The following is a 5,816-nucleotide window of genomic DNA, read 5'->3' as shown; positions in this document are numbered from 1 at the left end:
ATGGGCTACAACGACTGTTCAGTGCTCTCTTGTTTTCTTACATCGTGCCAGGCTCCTTTCTGAAGAATAAAGCTTAAGTCTGGATGAGCTCTTGGGTGGTGGAGAGCGGATGATAAGACCCTTGGGATAATCAAATTTGCAGGTGTTGATGGGCACGGTCTTGTCCAAGGGCACCGCTTTGGTGCGGGGCCCGTTAAGTAGATAACAAGCGGCAGCAGGGCGCAGGGTGATTGTGGGTGCCTGGGGCTGGGTCGCGGGTGCCGCCGTGTCGCCGGCGTCCCCGTGATCGTGGTGCTGGTGCAAAGCCGCAGCGGCGCRCATCATGCGGGCCGGTTCTGGCTCAGCCATGGTCAGCGTGGTGGGTGTATTCGGGTCAGCATCTCTGAGAAACACTGCGAGATAATCTGAATAAACCCTGTGCTGCCCGGCGGGGGAAGCAGTGCTTGTGCTCGGGATCTAGGATTGCCGAACAAGGCACGAACAAGGATTGCCGTTTCCAATGCAGGACGGCAGCAGTGGCATACGGACCTGCTCGGCCCCCTTCCCCCTCCGCGTGCTGCAGGGACGCTGGTGCCTCCCCTGCTCGCAACCTGCGGGCTGCGAGGAGACCGACCGCCCTGGAAGCTCGGCGCTGGGAGCGGTGGGCGGGCAGGCGCTGCTTGCAGGGGACACGGACGCCTTGCCACCACCACGCTAYGTTGCGTCACTTAAAGAAATGCAAATAAAGAAATGCAAAAGCCCAGCAAACACTGTGGCTTCCACGTGAAGGGGAGAAAAGGAGAAAAAAAAAAGAGACACTGAAATCAACCCAGAGTTGCACGTCAAACCCAGCCAAGGAAGGTTCAAAGTTAAGTTTGGGCAACCCCTACTCTTTAGTTGCATCTTTATGTAAGCAGGGGCGTATCAAAGCCAAATGACGTAACCTGGGCGCAGTGACGACGGGAGGTGGGTGCTCCGTTCGGCTTTGGTCTCCTCGGGCGGAAAGGATGCAGCCGCTGGGGCCGGAGGCTGGGAGCGAAGCGCGGAGCTCTCGCTGGGGAATGACGGCTTCGGTCTGTCTCGGCGTGGCGACAACGGCACGTCGCCCTCTCGCAGCGGCTCGCGGCTCCCTTCAGTCCGGCTCCTGCYGGAGAGGGGTTGGCAGCAGAGAAGCGCCCGTGACGCAGGACCGAAACCCGCCGGGTTTTCGCCGCGGTGGTCAGATCCCCTCCATCCCCTCTCCCCGCGCAGCTCATGAGCATCCGCGTGGGGCTCGCCTGCCCCCTTTCCTATGCTGGCAGATCCTTAGCGTGGACGTTGCTGTGACTTTTTGCCAAAGGAATCGGCTGGTGAGCGCGAGCCGTGCGGCCGGGAAGGGGCAGAGGCGGTCGACAGCGGAGCTCCCACGTGAATCCGGGGTGTCTCCTTTCCTCGTGAGAGCCCAAGCCGAAGTCTGCTTGGACGGTTTCTTCTGGAGGGACCCACACGGCCTGGAAACGTTTGATCCCTCTCAGTGAACTAATAAAAAACTCTTTAAAATGTTGTGAATTGGTGTTTATAAAATACTTTATCCTTGAGACAAAGCAGAATTCRCATTCGCATCACAGAGCTTCAGTCCGACGTGACTGAAAAACCAGACTGGAATTGCAAACGAGGCACCTGCGGGTCGGGTTAATACCTTTGCCCTGGAAGCGGAGCCGCGCGCTGGGCAGCTTCGCGCCCTCCCTCCRTCGGGGACTCGCGTGGCCCCAGCGGCGTCGCTTCGTTTCCGGCGTTTCAGATCGTCCCCCTGATTGATTTTCCTTAATTACCTCTCAAGCGCACGTTGGGACACCGGGGCGTCGCGGCATCGGATCCTCGAGGCTCTCCTCGCTCYGGGCTACAAAGCGCTAACTGGGAAGGCTGGGATTAGCGGGGGCAAAACTATTCGGCCGCTCTAATCTGCCTTTGAAGCGTCGCGTGAGCGAGCGACCCCGCGGTTTATGGTTGGCCTCTCTGTAAAGCAGGTCAGCCCCGAGCTCCTCCTAATGACACCGCAGGCCCTTCGCAAGCAAATTCCGCGCGTTAAAACCTGTTCGCTCGCAGATGATGGGTTCCGCCGGCCGTAACGGAGGCACGAAGCCTTCCTCTCCAGGGGCTCCAGGGGGKTTTTTCCAGCTTCAGAACCAGCTGGGAAGCTTCCTGCGCTCTTCCAGCTTCACCTTAGACATAGTGGCTCCAAGTGGTTCTTTCCACTTCACCTGCTGCTTTTTTTTTTGCAAAGCCAAAGCCAACCTGTCGCCCTGCGTCCAGCCCTTCCGCCGTGGGGAACGGTTTGCCGCGTGTTGCTTGCGCCGCCCGTGCCCGTTTGGGGCGCTGGATTTGGAGACTTGCGTGGGAAAGGGAGCTTGCTCCAGGCACAAGGGGGTCAGAGCAACCGCGTCCCGGCTCAACCCGGCTGCCCGCGCGCCGGCACGTTTGCTCCGCGTGTRCAGAAAGCGAAGGGAGAAGCGAGTGGTTGTTAAGGATACCCTGTGTCGCTCGGAATAAGGGAGACTTTCGTTCCAAGCTCCTAGGTTCAGTTATTCATAATTTTCTCAGGAAATTCATCTTTACCCTTGGGCCATATTACAGTGTATTCCTTCCAAGTCGATGACTCCGCATGCAACAACAGAAAAGTGTAGTCAGCCCATATGGTACGTAATGGGCCATATTTGCCGAAGTCATGGCAATGGAGGTGTTTGCAGAGACCCAGCTCCTTTAAGCATATGGATATTTGCATGAAAAATTGCTTTTGCTCCTTCTTTGCATCTCTTCAGACTAAAGCTATCGGCTCCTGTCCCGAAGGAACCCAATTAGATCCAGATGTCTTGCTATTTGTATGCGTTTTAATCTTTACCCTCAGTTTACGTAATGCAATATCTGATTTCTGCATGCAGTTTCCACTGCTCAAAAATGAAAATATATCACAAGATCTCACCAACAAAAGCAAACACATGGAAATACAAGGAGTGGAAATTCGCACAAGCACCTACCTCCTCCTCTACCATTTCTGGTCCTACCCACCAGCTGGGTCTTCACAGCTTGAATTGCCCAAAGCGGAGGAGGCCGGGCTGGGGGCCAGGCCGATTCCCAGGGCGCCGGGGCACAGGTTTCCCGGCGGGGGCCTGCGAGCCCGGGCGAAAGGCCGAACGCCCGCGCCAGCGGCAGAAAAAGCCCTGAAATCTCCTTGTTCTGGGGGAGCCGATAACGCCCACGCCGTGTCCGGTGGGACAGGTTTCTCTAGATGGCAGCATCGGGAAGGAGTCCCGGGTAGCGTCCGGGCACCGCGGGGCCCAGCTGCGCCTTGCTTCGGTGTCATTTCACCTCCAAACGGGGCCGCCGGGCCAAACCGCTGCATTTTTGAAGTCCCTGAGCGAGCACGCGGGCGGCGAAGCCGGCTGCTAGCCGTCCCCGAGCGGAGGCTCCTGGCCAGCGGGTTTTCCAGCGTGAGTGTTTGCACAGCGCTGGGACGGAGCCTGCTAAAGCAAAGGTCGCCTCGAGCCTTGCTAAACCAGCGCAGGCAACTCGCTTCCGGGGCCGGCGCAGAGCCGGCTGCTCAGGGCTTCGGCTCGATCCGCTCTCTCTTATCGACGGCGTCGCTTAAAACGACTCCGCACCAACCAACCTCAGATCGGTTTGGATCCCCGGCCTCCGCTCCGCGAGCCGCTCTGGGCCGACTGTTAAAGCCCTCCGGCGCTCCGATGCCGCCAGGCGGCTGCGATGGTGCCGCGCGGGGAGTTCCGGACGCGCGCCGTCCCCCGGCATCACAGCGCCGCGCCGGCGGCTCCCGCGCAACCCCTTCGCGCCTCCGCCGAAAAGAAAGGCGACGAAAATAACGAGCTGAATCGGCACGGCCCGGAGATAAAAGCGTGAAAATACTCTGCGATCACAGCCGGCCTCAAAGACGACGTTTTGGGGACGGCAGCGATCAGGCAGCATTCGGTGTCTGATTTAACCAGTTATTCTGTTTTTCAGTGTTCAAACTATGGGTGAGCCCTCTGCGCTTGGTAAAGTCCAAGCGAGTTTATTTTCCAGCTTTTCCGGAGCCTCCTTCCCGGGAGGCGCAGGGCATCACGCTGCCTCCGCCTGCCTGGCCCGGCGCCGCGTGGAAACCCGTCGACTCGCCCCACCGGGGGCGCGAAGCACCCGGGCCTTAACCGGTGTTTCGCGGGGCACCAGCCGCCCGCGAGCCGCCTTCGCCCGCTCGGGCGAGCGCCGGTGTGTGTGTGTGTGGGGGGGGGACTGAGCAGGCTGCTGATAACATTTACGTCAGCACTAGCAATATAAGACATTTCATTTCCCTGCTTTTACAAAAAAAAAAAAAAAAAAAAAAGAAGTGGAATAGATTCCTGCAAATTAAAAAGTAGCAAAAACTAAACTAGACATTAGTGGTTTCAAATACCCAGACTGTGCTGGTAAGTGCTCTATCATAGAAGGAATCAAAGTCAAATTTAAGCGGCTACTGTGAGTTCAACTTTGAACCGATTATTGTAAATGTCTTATAAAAAGCAGCTGAGCTGCATTTTTCAATTTTACGTATCGGCATTGAAAGCCCACTAAATAGCCGAATGCCTCTGTGCATGTATGTTAAACAGATTGTGCGGCAGAAAGAAGGTACAAAATATACCTCAGCTCATACATAAATAACATACTATTAATTTTTTCTGCCACTACCAAGCGGCTCAATGGGGAACAGCATATTTCCGATGGATATTTTGTGGGAATCGCTTTTTTGGATCCAGGGAAGTGCTACAGATTCCTCTCACCAGGCACGAATTCCTGCAAAAATATGTGCAACGCTTTTGCAGCTCAGTGCTTGCATGCCGGATCTTTTTCGCAGCTTAACTTCTGGGGTTTCTTTTCCCATCTTTTCCCCCTTGCTGCACTGTTTTCCAGCTTCCTGATGCTGTACGAGCAGGAGAGCTCGGAGAACAGGCTGAGCAGACGCTGCTGGTCTTTGCGAAGGCCGCGCCAAGCGCCCGCGCTGGAAGAGCAAGTCCCGCGTTGGCTGCGGTGGCTCCTTCTGGGCCGGCCGGCGGCGGCGGCCGGGTGCTAGGAAGTTTTGCCCATGTCGCTTGAGCCGCGTAGGTTTGTCCTACTAAAAGATGTTGTAATAGGTACCGAAGTGTTAAAGCAAGGAAGACGTTCCATAGCAACGGCAATGTTTGCACCAGCAATAGCAGGTGGGAATGGCTCGCTCCAGCACTTCACCGCACCGGGGTGATTGTCCACATTGACCTGCTGCAAGGAAAGGTGAAGTAATGAAGCACAGACTGGAAGAAAATGCATACAAAGCCAAATTTTCCGAACTGATATAAGTGACCTGCGAATGAATCCCACTGAGAATCAGAGGGAAAGAGGCTCATAAATCACTGCAGACCTGAGCTGGCTGGATCAAACCGTACCTTGTCCGGCCGCGTGACAGCTGTGTGTCCAGGGCACGGTGCATGGCTGAGCCCGGGGGGCCGTGCAGCCTCCCCACGGGAGCAGCGTGGCACTCRCCCGGCTCGGGGCATGGGCAGAAGCCTCCGGTGCGGATGCACAGGGCACTCAGACACTGCTGGGAAACGGGGAATATTTAACCCAGGAGTTAAGAATATTTCTTAACTTAACCCACAAGAAGCAAGAGTGTTTCTTGGTGCTAGTTTGATGGTCACTCCTGCTGGCTGCATGGGTCAGTGATACATGGTACCAATGCTAACACGAAAGATCTTCCTAAAAGTTGCTGCTGTTCTGGGACTTAACYCCCTCAAAGCAATAGCTAAAAGCATATGAATGGCCTTTGGGAACAGGTTTTCTTTATTTTGACTCCCTTC

Source organism: Apteryx rowi, unplaced genomic scaffold (assembly GCF_003343035.1).
Source record: "Apteryx rowi isolate R43461 unplaced genomic scaffold, aptRow1 scaffold_39, whole genome shotgun sequence".
NCBI classification, from domain to species: domain Eukaryota; kingdom Metazoa; phylum Chordata; class Aves; order Apterygiformes; family Apterygidae; genus Apteryx; species Apteryx rowi.
The sequence above is the reverse complement of the archived record's forward strand: the minus strand, read 5'-3'. Positions refer to the sequence as shown.